This window comes from Kogia breviceps, chromosome 16, assembly GCF_026419965.1.
Source record: "Kogia breviceps isolate mKogBre1 chromosome 16, mKogBre1 haplotype 1, whole genome shotgun sequence".
Classification (NCBI taxonomy): Eukaryota; Metazoa; Chordata; class Mammalia; order Artiodactyla; family Physeteridae; genus Kogia; species Kogia breviceps.
Genome location: NC_081325.1, coordinates 71,428,735 through 71,445,496, shown reverse-complemented (window position 1 = coordinate 71,445,496; position 16,762 = coordinate 71,428,735). Strand labels below are relative to the sequence as shown.

Here is a 16,762-nt window from a genome sequence, read left to right as displayed (position 1 = left end):
TCCTTAAATCCTTGAAAATGCCCTCTTTTGACTTATAAATATGTCTTCAGACTCACCAGTTCAGAAGACAAGACAGCATAAAAAGGAAACAAGATTTATACCAGTTTCCAGATTGTTCTGGCATAAACTCAGTGAGGTAGGTAGTACTGTGAACCACATTTTACAGAGGAGGAAACTGAGGCATTGAACAGTTAAACTGCCCAAAGTGATGGAGAAGGATTTAAACCCAGACTGTCAATTCCTAACCACCGAGCAATAATATCAAAATCTGATTTGTGACTTTTGTTTGTCCATCAGCCAGTTGCTAAATGAAATCACTCTTATTCGCGTTGCAGAGATTAAAAGTGCCGGTGTGACCTTGGCAAGTCACTTTGGCTCCCTGACCTTTTGTAACCTTATTTTTAAAGGGGAGTCTTAGATATCTCTGTGTTAGAGTTACCAGTTGATCTTAAAGATATTGTCCAAGTCTGGGGACTTGGGGTTTTGTAATATTAAAGGATATCAACTATTTGAATAGCCATTGTATACAGCTGAATCATCGACTGTGTGTGTCTACATATTACTGCTGCCATTTTCCCAAAATGTTGGGCCACGATTTCAAATAATATAAAGTTTTACAGGTTACCATCATCTACTGTCACTACAAAGTATTAATATATCAGATCATATTACGGAGATGCCACATTAAGTCAATAAAATGAATTTGAGTCACAATGAAAGGCATCATTAAATATGGATAGCCTGAAATACATGCCAGCGATTACGAACCTGCCAGTAAATGATTTGCTTCCAAGAGAAACTACGGAATTCGTAAAACTCTATAAACATGATGGAAAGATTTATTGTCCTGGAATTGTCTTGAGAAATATTTTTCTAACTAAGGGGATAATCTTATTAGTCTGTTTTTTTTTTTTTTTTTTTTTTTTGCGGTATGCGGGCCTCTCACTGTTGTGGCCTCTCCCGTTGCGGAGCACAGGCTCCGGACGCGCAGGCGCAGCGGCCACGGCTCACGGGCCCAGCCGCTCCGCGGCATGTGGGATCTTCCCGGACTGGGGCACGAACCCGCGTCCCCTGCATCGGCAGGCGGACCCTCAACCACTGCGCCACCAGGGAAGCCCTATTAGTCTGTTTTAAATGAATTGTTTTCCCACAAAAGTAGGTGAAATCAACGGCAAAATTGATACCCATTCTTCAGAGCCAGATCCCATTTCGCAGGGCAAGGAAACTAGCTTCACCGTCCAGGGGGCTCTGTCAAATATCCCATGGCACACAGTGACCAAATCTAGAAATAGAGTCCCGGAAATGTTTTCTCTTTCTCAACAAATGTAATATTACTAGTCATATTTTTCTCAGTTACTTTTTAAGAATAGATAACTTTTGCCCACTAGCACCCCTCCCCAAACCCCTACACAAATGCATTGCATGGTTTATGGGTTAAAAGTGAGAAGTCTGGAAACTAGCAAAATGTTTCACGTTTCAAACAAACTCGTGAGTCCACTGTAGATCTTAAGTCGCAGGAAGGCGGATGACCTTCTAGATCTTTTGGAAAAATGGCTTTTTTTCTTTTTAATCCACATCTGAGAAAGAATGTCACCAACAGGTATGAGAGGGCAGGAAGCAAAGGAGCTGGCAAAAGGAAGATTAACCTGCAGTGTCTTTTTCCCACATCAAGACTGTAATTGTGAAGGCTTCACATGTAAAGATGAAGAAGTTAGGCTGCAGAGCGGACTGACCTTGAATCCTGGCTTTTCACTGCCCCGTTTCCCAGCTCTGTGACCCTGGGCAAGATTTTTAGCCTCTCTAAAACCTCAGCTCCCTCACTTGTAAAAAAGAAAACTTAACAATTATAGAACCCTCAGGGGTTTGACGAAAGGATAAATTAAGATAACATATGTAAAAGCTAGCACAGGGTCTGGTCCATAAGTCATAGACATTAATAATAAAGTTGCTTACGATTATATATTGCCATAGATGCCCTGGGTCATTGTACATTTGATTCCTTTGGAGTACCCAGCAGTGATTTACATTGAAGTTTGTCTAAAAGGGCAGTTGCTCTCAGCAAAGAATCAAAGTTGAAGGCCTGCCTTGTATTAGCACTCTAAAATAATATCTATAGGGGGGCTTCCCCGGTGGCGCAGTGGTTGAGAGTCCGCCTGCCGATGCGGGGGACGCGGGTTCGTGCCCCGGTCCGGGAGGATCCCACGTGCCGCGGAGCGGCTGGGCCCGTGAGCCGTGGCCGCTGCGCCTGCGCGTCCGGAGCCTGTGCTCCGCAACGGGAGAGGCCACAACAGTGAGAGACCCGCGTACCGCGAAAAAATAATTAAATAAATAAATAAATAAATAAAATAAAATAAAATAAAATAATATCTATATTAATTTCCTAGGGCTGTCATAATAAGATATCACAAAATGATTGGCTAAAAACAGAAATTTGTTCCCCCACAGTTCTGAGGCTAGAAGTCTGAAATCAAGGTGTCACATGGGCTTTGTTCCTTCTGGGACTCTGGGTAGAATCCTTCTCTCCCTCTTGTGTCTTCTGATGTAGCCAGCAATCCTTGGCATTCCTTGGCTTGTGGCCGTTTCACTTGACTCTCCTCCATCACATGGCCGTCTCCCTGTGTCCGATTCTCTTATTTTCTCCTCTTCTTATAAAGACCCCAGTCGTATTGGATCCGGACCCCACCCTGCTCCAGGATGACTTCATCTTGACTTTACTAATTACACCTGCAATAACCCTATGCCTAAATAGAGTCGCATTCTGAAATACAGGCGGTCAGGTCTTCAACATATCTTTTTGGAGGACACAATTCTCCCTATAACAGAACCTCTTACCTGGACCATTGCAATGGTTTCTCTCAAAGGCTTTCCTGTCCCACACCCCCTGCCTGCCTCCCCCACCACACACATAGAGAAGCACACGTACTCTAGACAGAGCAGCAAGGGAGGGCTCATTAACAATATGGATTGTAGCAAGTATTATAAATCCATTTTTAAGTACTCTTAGTAAGCACCTGAATTTAGTCAGTCTTTATTCAGTATTTTAGGCTTTTTCTTTGGGTCATGCTGATGATTTAGTCTAGGCTCTCATTCTGGTTTGATGCAAATAAGGTAACAAGCCTTTACCAGAACTTATACTGGTTACATGACCATTTGGGAGGCCAAATACATTTCATAATAAGATCTTTATAAACGTTTTAATTTTTATAACACTTGGCAAATATTTTGTTACTTTTATATATTTAAAATTCACAAGGAGGACCAATTTTAGGGCAACCAAACGTATGCATGGGGCCCTGCAATGTTGAAACCTTTTAGTTGAAATGCTGTAACATCATCTTATAAATGAACTTCAAAAGGAGAGTCTTCGGTCGCATTCTTGACACCACACTCTATTACTTTTATAAGAAATAACCTAATAAATATTCTAGCCTATGACACTACATACATTTAGGTCAGAAAACTTAAAGGCACAACTACAAAAGCAAATAGTGTCTTACTATTCAGTAAAGAACTTTCGTTCAATGAATCCATTCAACCTAAAACCACCAATGTACATCGGTTCTGATATGCAGAACCAAGTGCAGGCTGCTTTGAACTACATACTCTTTGGACACAAATTCAAGGGTGAAGCATGTAGAATCTGCAAGAGAAAAGGCTTCCTGTGTGAAAAAACACTGCTCAAAATTCATAGAAGAAAGTTCACAAATTTAGAGTTACAAGCAATTTTAACTGGTAATGTGTCAGGAAGCATGAGAATTGTTTCACATTCAGCCAAGTCCAAAGTCCTCACATCCTAACAAAACCACTCCTAAATGTCTACAAACCAAAGGGTCAATGCCCTTCCAATTATTTCCTCACAAGGCTCATTAGGAAAGTGATTAAAACCACAATGTGGATTTTAATTTTAATGGGCTCAAACTTAAACTTCTGTGTTGGGATTGGGCAACTGCATTTCTGCATAGAAGTTATCTCATGCGGTCAATCCCCAAAAAAAGTCTTGGTAACAACGATACTACCACTAAAGTGTGTAACAGATATAACATGCTTAGTATGTGCTAGACAACATCCTAGGGCTTTACAAGTATTCGTCATTTAATCCTTACAACAACGTGACAAGATGGGCACTAGTATAAACTTCATCTTACAGATAAGCCACCTGGGCTGTCTGAACCCAGGCATTCTGGCTCCAGAGTTTATAGACCTTCACACGTAACGCTATCTTGCCTCTAAGAATCCTTCTGCACAGCACTTCTACTTTTACTATATCTAATAAGCATCTCAAATTTAAAATACCCAACAAAAAAACCCTTTTTTCCTGCTACCATCTACTTCTCCTATAATGCTTTTCACCTCTGTAGGTGGTAGATTAAGTTTTTTCAGTTGCACAGGCTACAAACTTGAGATTGAGCCTTGGAATCCTCTTTTCCTCACACTCAACTTCCAATCTATCAGCATATCTGGTCAGCAATCCCTTCTAGATATTGTTAGAGTCTAATCACTTCTCCTCATTTCCACCACTACCACCCTCATTCCAGTCTCTACCATCTTCCATGTGGACCATTTCAGTGGCCTCTTCAGAGGTCTTCCTGTTTCATATACCTCGCCCCCATCACAGGTACAAGCACACATACTCTAGTGTAACCATTGCAGCAAGACAGAGCTCTTTGAAACAAAACCAAGACTGTGGCCAGCCTCAGCTCAAAGCCACCGAGGGTTCCCCTCCCGTTGTAATGGAAGACCAATCTGTGCCCTAGTTGAGAGCCAAGCGCCCCCACGTTCCCTAGCTCCCCTCACCCTCCCTGGCTCGGGAACCTTGCTCCTGCAGCCACCCCCTCTTGTAGATGATCAGCTTGTCCTCTCCTGCATCTTCCTCATCAGCATGAATAGAGGCTGCTCCAAGTAGACCCTTGGCTTCCACCCTTCTTCTTGTGTCCAGTATCCCTTTAAAAGGTTGTGCATATTCATTATATTAAGTGCTGGCCCCAGTCACCCTTTCACTTCTGACTCTTATTTTCATGGAACTTGTCACTACACGAAATTTAATGACATAAACACAATTCATCAGGCTGCTGTGCTTTGTCTCCTTCTCTAGATAATGCACATCATGAAACCAGAACTCTCGTGTCCACAGCTGTTCCCTGCAAATCTAGAACAGTGCCTTGTACACTACAGGCACAGAATAAACATCTTGGAATGAATCGATGAGTGAGAGAGGAAATGGATAGGTCCTGCTACTGTATTCATATCTTTTCTTTGCTATAAAGAAAACTAGTTATCTGGGATAAGGGGCTGACCGATATCAAACACACTTTTTGGACATGGTACATAATAGTCTTATTTGAATGTATATTAGTATATTCTAGGTTTATTAGACATCACAATGGCAGCTATACGTCCCTACTACTATTAAATATAAATGTACCATCAACCCTGAATTGTATTACTCTACTTATTCCCATGAATGATTCATTTTATGTCCAAATAGTTGAATCTACTGTCTCCAATTTCCCCTGAAATCAATGATCATCGTCCTGGTTTCTTTGAACTCCCTCCATTATCTTTGGAAATCGATTTAATTTCAAGTTTCATTATCTACATTGTTGCAAACCCTTTTTGGTAAAGGATTGAAAGAAACAAATTTATACATTTAAATGTACTCACTATCTCGATTCAAAATTTCAGTATTCTCAACCTCCCAAATCTGTTTAACAATGATCTACATCTCTCGTGTGGCTTAATGCCCTTTTCTTCCTCAGACTACAAAAGCAGTTACACTTTTAAAACTCTCCTGCAAAAAACTAACCACAATAAGCGGAGTAAAACGTCATTCTGAATGACAGGACGAAGCTTAGGAAAACATCCGTATTTACAGGACACACCTCAGTTTGCAGCAGCCAGCAGGCTGCACGGTGCCCCCTACGGTGTTGACAGATACAAGCGCTGAGGCTGCTGCGCAGCAGTAAGGGAAACCCAAAAAGAGGCCAGGAGAAGGCTTCTTACAGTGTTTGGAGTTTATCGCCTTCCAATAAAATTAATCGCCTGCTCTGCAGATCTGCAAAGTCACAGCTGACAAAGCCTTCTTGCCCAAAATGCTGTACCCTGTGAACCCTCCCAGAGTGCCGTCCAGAGAGCGGAGAGACAGTCCTGGATCTACAGAGCCTTCTGCGGAAAGGTGTGCCTGTTTGTTACCTAGGATCTGTTCAAGAGGGGTTGGGAAAGTATCAAGAGAGCAGTGCCTTGTGTGCTAGGCAGAAGATGAATAGATTCTGGAGACCTGTGCCATATCCATATCCAGTAGCGCCTACAGGTGACAGTACTGTGCTGTGCACTTACAAATGTGTGAAGAGGGTAGATCTCATGTTAAGTTTTCTTAACACGTACACGCAAAGGGACACAAAGAAGTTTGATAGATAGATAGATGATAGATAGATGATAGATAGATAGATAGATAGATAGATAGATAGATATAGATAAACTTGAGTTTCTACTTGAGTAGAAAACATTGTTTCTGAACCAAGCTTCTCTCTCTGAAGAGTCGGTGCCAAGACATCCTGACTGAGTGTCCGGGTACCCACTCACGGTGCCACCTGGGAGAAGACTGCATCCTCATTCAACGTGTGATGTGGAAAGAATCGTGGGAAGCCGCCAGGGACTCTCATTCGTCACTGCTCTAAGGGCTGCTGAATCCCTGAAGATGAACTCGGGCTGCCCACATTGCTGAACTGGCTCTCCTCGACCCAGAAGTGTCCACACAACTGAAAGTGGGAATCACTTTACAGAACGGTCTGTCTTTAATACAGACCGTGTATCAATGCACACGACAACAGTGCTGGAAGAGGAAGAAACAAGCTCACTCTTTTTCAGGCAGTTACACGACTGGCTACTCCAGCTCTTTGAAGTTTACAGTACTTAAAATACACATCTTCAGGGTCTAGTGCAGCAATTTTCAAGTTATGTTCCCCGGAGATCAAGGGTCCAGGGGGCTTCCTCATAAGCTGCCTTGGGACAGCAGGGACAGGGCTCAGAGCCTCCCTCCTGCCTCCTCTCGCCCTTCCCCTGGGCAGCCTCATTTACCTGGTTGAATTATTGGGACTTCTGAGTACAATTTTTTAATGTGAAGATCATTATCTAGTGACTGGTGCAGGAAAGAGCAAAATCTTAGCATTCTACCTCTTCCTGATGGAGGTGGCTTCCGTTAGACACACATGGTACCTTACTTACCTCAGGTTGCTCTGCAGAGATGAATATATTTAGATTTTTAGACGATAGTGAGACCTTAACCAGAAAAACACTACTGAATGGATAAACAACAAGCACCTACCGTGGAGCACAGGGAACTATATTCAATATCTTGTAATAAACCATAATGGAAAAGAATATGAAAATGAATACATATATATTTATATATATGTATATAATTGCATCACTTTGCTGTATAACAGAAATGAACTGCACTTCAATAAAATAAATTTTAAAATGCACAACTGGAAATATTTATGCTATTTTTATCACATAAGATGCTATATTTGATTTTTGTCCTAAGTAGTTAGAATTGAAGAAAAACAACCAGAATTCTAGGAACAAACCAGGTCATCTTAGACATCAACTTTGTGGACAAAGGAAAAAGGCTATCTGGGTTGAGGGCATGTTACCCCTCTGCAAGTTGGCTACCAGGTTAGTAAACTCAAAGGACTCAGTGAGTTGTGTAGTCATTTCCAAGCATGTTACTTAGGTCAGTGCTTCGCTGAAAGCAGGGACCTTCCGAGGCTACAGTTCCCCTCCTCGCTCCCTATCCCAGTTGATGTCCAGGGCATAGGAGACTACTCCTTCCTGGGGTCTCTGACAGTGCCCTCTTCTGTTTCTTACCCTTTCTGTCCCTCTACATCTCTCCAGGCTCCTTTATGGATCCTCTTCCCTGACTGCTTCTACAAGGTTGGTAGCCAGGGAACAAGGATGGACAGGGTCTCGTTAGAGCAGGAACTCTTTTACCTGCAGCTACAAATGACTGTGGCCAGAGGGGAAGCAACATGGCTAGAGGGAAAATACCAAGACCTAAGGCAGAGCCCAACTGAGGACCCGGGGTCTGGCTAGGAGGCCGCGGAAGGAGATCCAGCAAAATGGGAGCCCAGAGAGAAGAGGAGGAACCAAGGGAACCTGTGGAAATAGCTGAGCAGGGTCCAGTCGATCTGTACCCCAGAGGTCATAGGTGTTGTCCCCAATACACGTTACCTATTCTAGGCCTTCCATGTCGGGTGGGCTAGAACCATTTAGAGGTCCGAGAGGTGCCCAGGATTTTACTCCAATGCCTACCTCTTCCCTTCTCATCCTGGGATCCATTCTTTGCAATTTAATCCACTCATATTTTAACCCGCAGCCTAATATACCCAGCGGTGCCACCTGCATCACAACCTAGCACATCTAACATTGGTCTTATTACCCCAACCCGTTCTTATGTCAAAATTCCTTGCCTCAGCTAATGCCTTAACCCAGGGATCAGCAAAAGCTTTTTTTCTGTAAAGGGCCAACTAGTAAATGTCTTCAGCTTTGTGAGCAGAAAGTCTCAACGAAAGCAGTCATTTCAGCCATCGCGGTCCAGAAGCAGCCACAGGTAATACATAAATGAATGGGCATGGCTGCGTTCCAATACAAGCTCGTTTTCAACAATGGCCAGTAGGTTGGATTTGCCCCAGGGGCTGCCATTTGCCGACCTTTGCCTTAACCGTTCACCTCGTGTGCAGGTCCCACGCCTGGGGGGGCATCCTTGGTGCCTCCCAAGCCAAATGGATCACTAAATCCTATTAATCCCATCCTCCACAAATTTCCAATCCTACCACTCTCCTCAAAGTTCTCGATAAGTAGATGAGTTTGGTTCCTTATTTCTTGCCCTGCAGTTCATCTTGCCCCACCCTGCACCACATATGTTGCATATAATTTTCATATTACTGTCTCAACTCATATTAGCCAACGATTATTCCGTAGCCTGTAGGAGAAACTCCAAACCCTTTACCTAGTGTAATGACCCTTGTGTGATCAGGATCCTTAGCTTCGTACCTTGATATTCTCCTATCTGCACAAACACATTCTATTTATCCCCGATGTACTACGGCTTTTAACCTGCCCTGCTGATTCCTATGCCTGTCTCTTGCCTGGGACGCTTCACGCCGTTCCCTCTACCAGCGTTATCCCGCATTCCCCATACTGGTCCAGCTGGTTAATTCCAACTCATTCTTTAAAACTGAGCTCAAGCATCATCCTACATGGACACTCTTAGTGTGCCACCACCCAGCAAAGGTGATCTGTCCTCTTCTTCCCACTGCTGTACCTAATTCACGCTTCTCATAGCGCATGTACCTCATCGTGTGACAAATATTTTTATATGCATCCTCCATCCTTAACAGAAAGCACTTAGCATGATCCCTGGTACAAAGCACATGCTCTTTAACTGATTTGCTGATAAAGGAATAAACGACTAATTAGTGGTCATATCCTAAAGCATATCCCACAATGACTTTACATTGACACCTGGTGGAATTTTGTCCACTTTGAAATTGACAACTGTAGTGTTTAATTCATTTTGAAATTACTAAGTTACCTTGAATATTTTTGTCCTCATCTTCTCTTTCAAGTTTTTACAGCTGCATCCGGAATACAGTCTCAGTATGATTTGTGTATTCACGGCAAATTTAATTCATCCCACGACATTAGAAGATTGGATGAAAAATATTATTACTATAATCAGTATTTGGAAACAAACTGCAAAATATTTGAAGAAATGTAATCTTATGTATACTAGATCCCATCTGCGTGAGGAAGTTTGAATTCAGATTTCTAAATTGTTTATTATAAGGTTTGGTAATAATGTACCAACTAGCAACTTGGGTTGTGAAGCTTAGCTTCTTACTCCACCACAGTGGAGGTTGGTAAACTTTTCTGTAAAAGGCCAGATAGTAAATATTTTAGGCTTTTCAGAGATATTGTCCCTGTTGCATATTCCTCCTCGTGTGTGTGTGCGTGAGCGCACGCACACGCTTAACCCTTTAAAAGTGTAAAAACCACTCTTAGCTTGCATGCTATACATTTTTTTAAAACAAATTTTTTAAAAGATCACTGATGACCAGACAGGATTTTTCTCACAAGGCATGGTTTGCCAATCCTTTTTCTACAACAGTTGTTTGTTGTAACTAATTATGTTGTTATATCCTGTTTTTATCAAGTTAATTATTTGGTGAGTCTTAAAGAAACAAATAGTGCATATTTATTCTACTTTTTCAATCTTTCAAAGGTAAAATCAACAAGACTTATTGGCCAGCTATCATGATATGAGGGAGAACACATCATCTCAAATTATCCTAGGTTTTAAACATAATGGATTTGGTGGAAAAGATGAGGAATGTATCTGAAGTGGGAGACACAGATTTTTAACTTAATATGACATCTGTATCTTCCCAGATGTTGCTTGGGAACTTAAATTGTGCTGAATTTGGAAATATGGGAAGATCAAGTTTGCAGGAGGAAAGAGGCCCCTCTGACATATTGTGGTGGAGATAGTAGATTGATGCATATTTCAGTCTTTAGACAGAAGAGAGGCATAGCAGGAGGGAGAATCTTGCAAATCATAAGCATATAGGCGGTATTTTAAACCAAGAGTGTGGATAAAAGCACCCAGAAGGAGGGTGTAAGAGGAGAAGAATCCATAGATATAAGGACAATCTTGCCAGAGCCTGCGGGGGCTCTACCCTCCACCCACCGGGTGCAAGGCTTCATCCAGAACACAATAAGATTATCACTAACCATGGGAGCGATGGCTTCATCTCTAAAGTTAAGAAATGCTCAGCTGGTACACGTGTCCCTAGAATATGTTCTGAAAGAGGTGGTGGGGAAGAGAAAGCTAAAGGTAGGAGCAAAAAGCATCTGAAATTCGTTTATCTAAATCCCCTGGGTGTTGAAGAAAGCTGAAAGACATGAAACTACTGTTCTCCGCAGGCACCTCTTTCAAAAGAGTTTTGGCTTATTTAGATAGAATGTCACCGGTTAAAGGAATTTTTTAGTTTTGAGGTTTGCACACTGAGAATCTATCTATAAATAGCTGTGTACACAAGATGTATAAAGCGTGCTCATTGAATGAGAATACTACCATTTTTCCCACCGGTCCTATGGAAACTGATTCAGCTCCTTCTTGCATTTTTTACAAGTATATAAAGATGGAATGGGTCATCTTCAAGTAATTTCCATTGAGATTCTTTACAGTGAATGCTCTTTATTATCACTTATTGTTAATGACTAATTGTTAACTTGGTCTCCTGTTGTTCTCTAGAATTAGAGAATTTCCTTGGGGAGGTTAATAGCCACCGTTCAAAGTTACAGAATGAATAGAAATCACTATGCTGTACACCTTAAACTTATCCAGTGCTGTATGTTAATTACATCTCAATAAAACAGGAAGAAAAAAACACAACAAAACAAAATTATAGAACGTGCAGTATGTTTTCAAGAAACAAGTGTTTAATGGAGAATTATTTAAACAGCTCTTTTTAATAATCACTAAACTCACACCCTCTTGACCAATAGTGAACATTATTCATTCTTAAAAGTAAGTTTCAGGTGAAGATGGAATGAAAATATAAGAGGTGATTCGATGTATGTTCATTCTCAAACATAGCTGACAATTTCAGAATTAAAATTTGAATCTGTCTTTGCTCTCAAGTTGGGCCTTAATACTGTATAATTTCATGGACTAGCTTTTCCCTACCTTTCAAAACTACAAAATGGAACGCTGGCACGCAAAGGTCACCTCGTCCAGCCACTTTTTCACGAAACATGGTGCAGTGACATTTGAATTCAACCTTATGTCTACTGAGCTACTCACTAGACTTACTTTGACAGATCTGAGTATGATGGATGCAGATTTCTATCCAAAAGGTTTGGCTAGGCCTCAGAAGTAATTTAACCTTTCTTAAAGGTTATTTTTAACCACTTGCTAAAAATTCCTGGAGGAGAAAAAGTGACGTGCCATTTAGTAAAAGGAATACAATAATATACCTACAACTGATACCACTGCAGTCAAGTTTGGCCAACTGCCCAAATAAGAACTTACTCTTTAATAGCCAGGGGCTGTCCAGTGCTGGCCCAGCACTTTGAAAGGGGGCTTAAACGAAAGGTTATGCAGAAACTGAGCCACAGTCTAATTTTGAAACAAAAAGACGAGGGAAAAACACTAAGGTAGTTCTTGCAAAGCCTCCATTAAATTGTCAGTTAGCTCTGATATTGTTTTTATAAAGTCAAATCAAATATAATACAATGGATTCATTCACTAGGAATCTCACTGACTCAGTGAAGGTTAATCTAACAGTTAAACAATGTTTGGTTTTATTTTCAAAAGATTTTAATACGATTCCATCTCTGAGAGATAAAGTAGAATTAAGAAGTATAGCAATGAGCACATTGTCTGGACCAGCAGAATTAGCAGCACTCCATTTGAGATAATAGCCAAAAATCATTTCCCAAATAAGACTCCATGTACTTTCATAATTTGTTGGTGATTGCTTAAGAAAAAAGGTTGTACAAATACAATTAATTTTCTTGCTCACGGGGTTTTGGTAATGCAGATTTCATTTTGACAGCATCAAAGCCAAGATATTGCCATTTTAAATTCACAACAAAAAAATGTTTTACTCCAGGGTTCTCCAGTTATTAAGGTAATAAGAGGAATTAGCAGCAGTGCCACGCTGGCTACACACGGCTGGGACGGTGTGTTTCTGGGTTTGGGTGAATATGTGGCCCTGATCAAAGCCTTCTCTACAATCCGTCTTCCCTCACCACTTGGCAGCTATGGATACAGACAACCCCAGGAGATAGCTCGGAGGAAGACGTACACTGGGAAGATTTCTCCCACTCCTTCAGAGGAGAATTAGAAACTGAGGTTATGGCCCTGTAGAGATGCTAAGCGAGAGATGTAAACCCAGACTGTAAAGGAAGAGCTACTGAAAACACCATGCTTCTCTGAGATCAAGGTAAAAACTTTTGTCAGAAAGTCATATAGGGCTTCCCTGGTGGTGCTAGCGGTTGAGAATCCGCCTGCCAATGCAGGAGACACGGGTTCGTACCCCGGTCTGGGAAGATCCCACATGCCGCGGAGGGGCTGGGCCCGTGAGCCATGGCCGCTGAGCCTGCGCTCCGCCAACGGGAGAGGTCACAACAGTGAGAGCCCCGTGTGCCACACACACAAAAAAGTCATTTAATTTTTTTCAATATTTTTACTCAAAAAAGCAAACCACTCTATTTCAACCATTTCTTTTTTGTAAAATATTAGGTGTGTTTTATCTGTTACTTTACAAAAAGGAGAATATTTCTTCAAGTCCATTAAGCTAGTGTAAAAAGTTAGAAGAAATGCCCATGTTTTGAGACGCTCACCACTCAAAAAAAAACTCCGTCATAAACTTTTGTTTAAGCTACCTATGTAAATACTAGTAGCCATTATTCTTTCTAACAAATCCACTTAGCTTAAGTCTACCTCAGGAAAATTGGTATTGTGAAATATATGATTTCTAAAATCATTTTTAAAACCCATTTTTAAAATCAGTGTTCCAGCTTTAGCTACTAGATAATGCTGCCTAAAAGAAAATTGCAAAGATAGAAAGCCCTCACTAAAGGTTTGTAAGCCAGTTTCCTTTCTCATACTTTACATGCATGAATGCAGAACTTTCAGACACAAGGTGTAAGTAAAACAATCAGGATAGGATGTCTGATATGTTTCAACATATAAAGTTACAGTGTGAGTAACCTTCTGATTTTTATGGGTTTTTCTAAAAAGCACAGAGCATGTCTTTAAATGCGTTAAACACTGTCAGCAAGACTCTGTGTGACATCTCACTTGGCACACATACATTTACTTCTGACATGCCCATTGTGCATTTAGGACTCCATGAGACTCCCACGTCCACAGCATCACCAGAGCTCATCAACACTCCACCTCCAAACTGTTAAATTCTAAATGTACAAGGACTGTGTCCACCAACTATGAAGATTATTATAGGTACACAGGCCCCAGCCACCAAAGAAACTTGAGTTGGGTTGAAACAACGTTTTCAAAAAGTGACATTTTAGGAAACATTATATTTAAAATCTTCTGGATATAAATTGTGTAGCTTTTGATGTTTCATACATTGCGCAGTTAAATTTCCCCAGTAGGCATTAAACTATATAGAATTTATGATAAATATTGATAGATGGATGGATGGATGGATGGGTGGTTGGGTAGATGGATGACGGATGATGGGTGAATGGAGGGGTGGATGCACCATCTGTGCAAGACAGGCTATAAGAACTGTATTAAGTAAAAAATACCACGCCCTCCTTCTCAGAGGTGAGCGTGGAAATAATAAAAAAAGAGGAAGGTAGAAACCCTTTCACCTGAGGGATAACCTTACACGTTTTCGTCTTTTGGCAGAAGAGACACTTGTTGATAAAGGACTTTTTCCAGTGAAGAGTCCGATTCAAAAGGAGAGGGGTGAGGGATGGTAATAAAAATAAAAATGAACTGAGGAAAGACAGGAAATTAGTTTGGAGAATGAGGATGTGTGGAATTGTTAAGTCCTTTGTACAGCTAGCTTAAACTTTATAATACAGGTAATCCGGAAAAAGTAGGGGTTTGTGATGGAAGATTTTATTTATGTTTTAGGGAGATAATTTTAGCAGCAGTACAGAGAAGAACTAATTCAGGTAGGAAATGCTGAAACATTATGCAAAGATGATACGGGGAGGATGGAGAGAAGAGGCCAGACCTGAGGGACATTCCTTAAGTCCAATGGATAGGTCGTGAAGACCAACTAAAGGAAAGGGATGGAGGAGGGAAAGGAGTCCTCAAAACCCAGTGTTTCCAGTCTTTGGGACTGGATGTATGGTGAGATCATAGAGAATTCAGGAGAAAGGAAGTAATGTAGTTGGAGTAGGGCTTTGATTTTTCAAAGGCTCATATTAAAGTGACTGTGAAACATTCATGACAAGAAATGTCTTACCATTTCCAGAAGCACACATCTGTCACTCCTGAGGCTGCTGCTGTGTAGTTATGAGGCACCAACAAAGTCAACAGCCTGAACAACAGGTGACGAGAGAAGGGGATCACTCATATTAAAGTACTGGTGAAGGAAGAAGATCTGGAAAAGAGGGACCAAAAGAATTGTCAAAATCCTGTTAGAAGAATCAGGATAGGCTGGTGTTCTAGAAGCCAAAGGAAAAGTGGGTTTTTAAGAAACAGGAGGTAAGTTGGGTGACACGGTGTGGAAAGAAATAAGAATACTCTGGTCTGAAAGTACCACACAGATAGGAAGTTAATGCCGTTTAGTATGTTTGGGGAAAGTTTGACTGCAACAGGCTCCACAGTGAATGAAAGTAGAAGTGAAGAGAATGACTTCTGTTGATTCATTTCTGCATTCAGTCATTCCAGGTATTCACTGATCACCTACTACATGCCAAGAACCGTTCAGGATGCTGGGGATACTCCAGCGGACAAAGTAAACCCCCTTTTCTTTACATTCAGGTTGGGTGAAGATCCTTCCAGAAGATTCATCGTGAGGAGCAGGAATAAAAAAGAGCTCTTGCTTGAATAGGGAGATGGAGTGAAGGGGAAGATTTTACAGATGAGGGAAACTTGAGCCCAGCTGAGGCCAAAGGAAGGCAGAGGAGAGGAGATGCGTAAGGATCAAAGAATAAACAGGAGCCAAAGGGCTGGGGGAGCCGTCAAATCCTCCCAGCCCACAGTCAAGGTCCATATGGCCCTTGCTAATCCGCCACCTGGGATCACCATAAATCCCCAAAGTCAAGTATCTGAGGGGGCTGGGGGTTATAGCTGTCTGATGATCCTGACGTCACCAAGTGTGGGACCAGGCAGGTAAGAGGATACTATGATCTGCGTGATCGGCTGCCACAAAACAGCCTTGGAAGATAGAGGACCTTGCGTCCAAGGAGAACCCACAAAGTTCCGCTCCTGTCGACCTTGGTCTGCAAGGCCACACCCCATCTCTGGGGCCGGCATATCTCATGGTAGGAAACTGCATCCCACAAGCATCTACACTTTAATTTAAAGTCTCTGAGTGGAATTCCTAGCACAGAGTTCAGCACACAGGGCGCAGTGACAACCTGAACTGATTTGAATGGGCTAGAAAGCTCCTAGTAGTGATCACCACTGCCCAGGCAGGAGAAGAGGGCTGTAGCCAGGCCTTCCTCAGCACTTTAATGACAGACGTTAATTAACAACAGACGCATGAGGGTGCTGTTCTCAGGTGGAGCAGTGGAGTAATTATATTCCCTAGTACACAATGCACTGCATGCCTCAGCGGTTGCAAGACTCCCCTCCTGTTTCACTTTGGTTTTACTCTCTTATCTGTGTCCTTACCTCAATTCCACTCCCTCCCAATAGACACCTACCTTCTCTAACGTGCTTGAAAAAGATCCTTAAATACGCGTGGGTCCTTGTGAAATCCATAGTGCCCCGGTTGTACTGCTGATTTACATAAGGAGCCTTGTGCAATAAATTCCCTGCCCTTTCCTACCTTTTCATCTCAGCACTATGTTTTTAAAATCCATCCATGTTGCTGAATGCACGGTCTGTCACTATAATGCAAACGAGCTCGTCTACAAACAGTAAAGAAGGGAATGCCATCAGGATAGCAAAGATTTTGCAGGGTTTCGTAAGCTACTCTCCCAGCTTCCTAATATTTACGACCACCAGATAAGAGCCACTGATCACCAATGCAGTACACAAATC

The 16,762-nt window shown here is 41.8% G+C and overlaps 1 long non-coding RNA gene across 1 annotated transcript in view; it reads right to left on the bottom strand.

Moving 5' to 3' along the window:
* Positions 1–16,762, bottom strand: part of LOC131743559 (uncharacterized) — a 388,810-nt gene that overhangs the window by 115,987 nt on the left and 256,061 nt on the right. The window contains exon 5 of the long non-coding RNA XR_010837343.1: positions 15,015–15,152. This is a non-coding gene — a long non-coding RNA (uncharacterized lncRNA). The remainder of the gene's footprint in view (positions 1–15,014; positions 15,153–16,762) is intronic.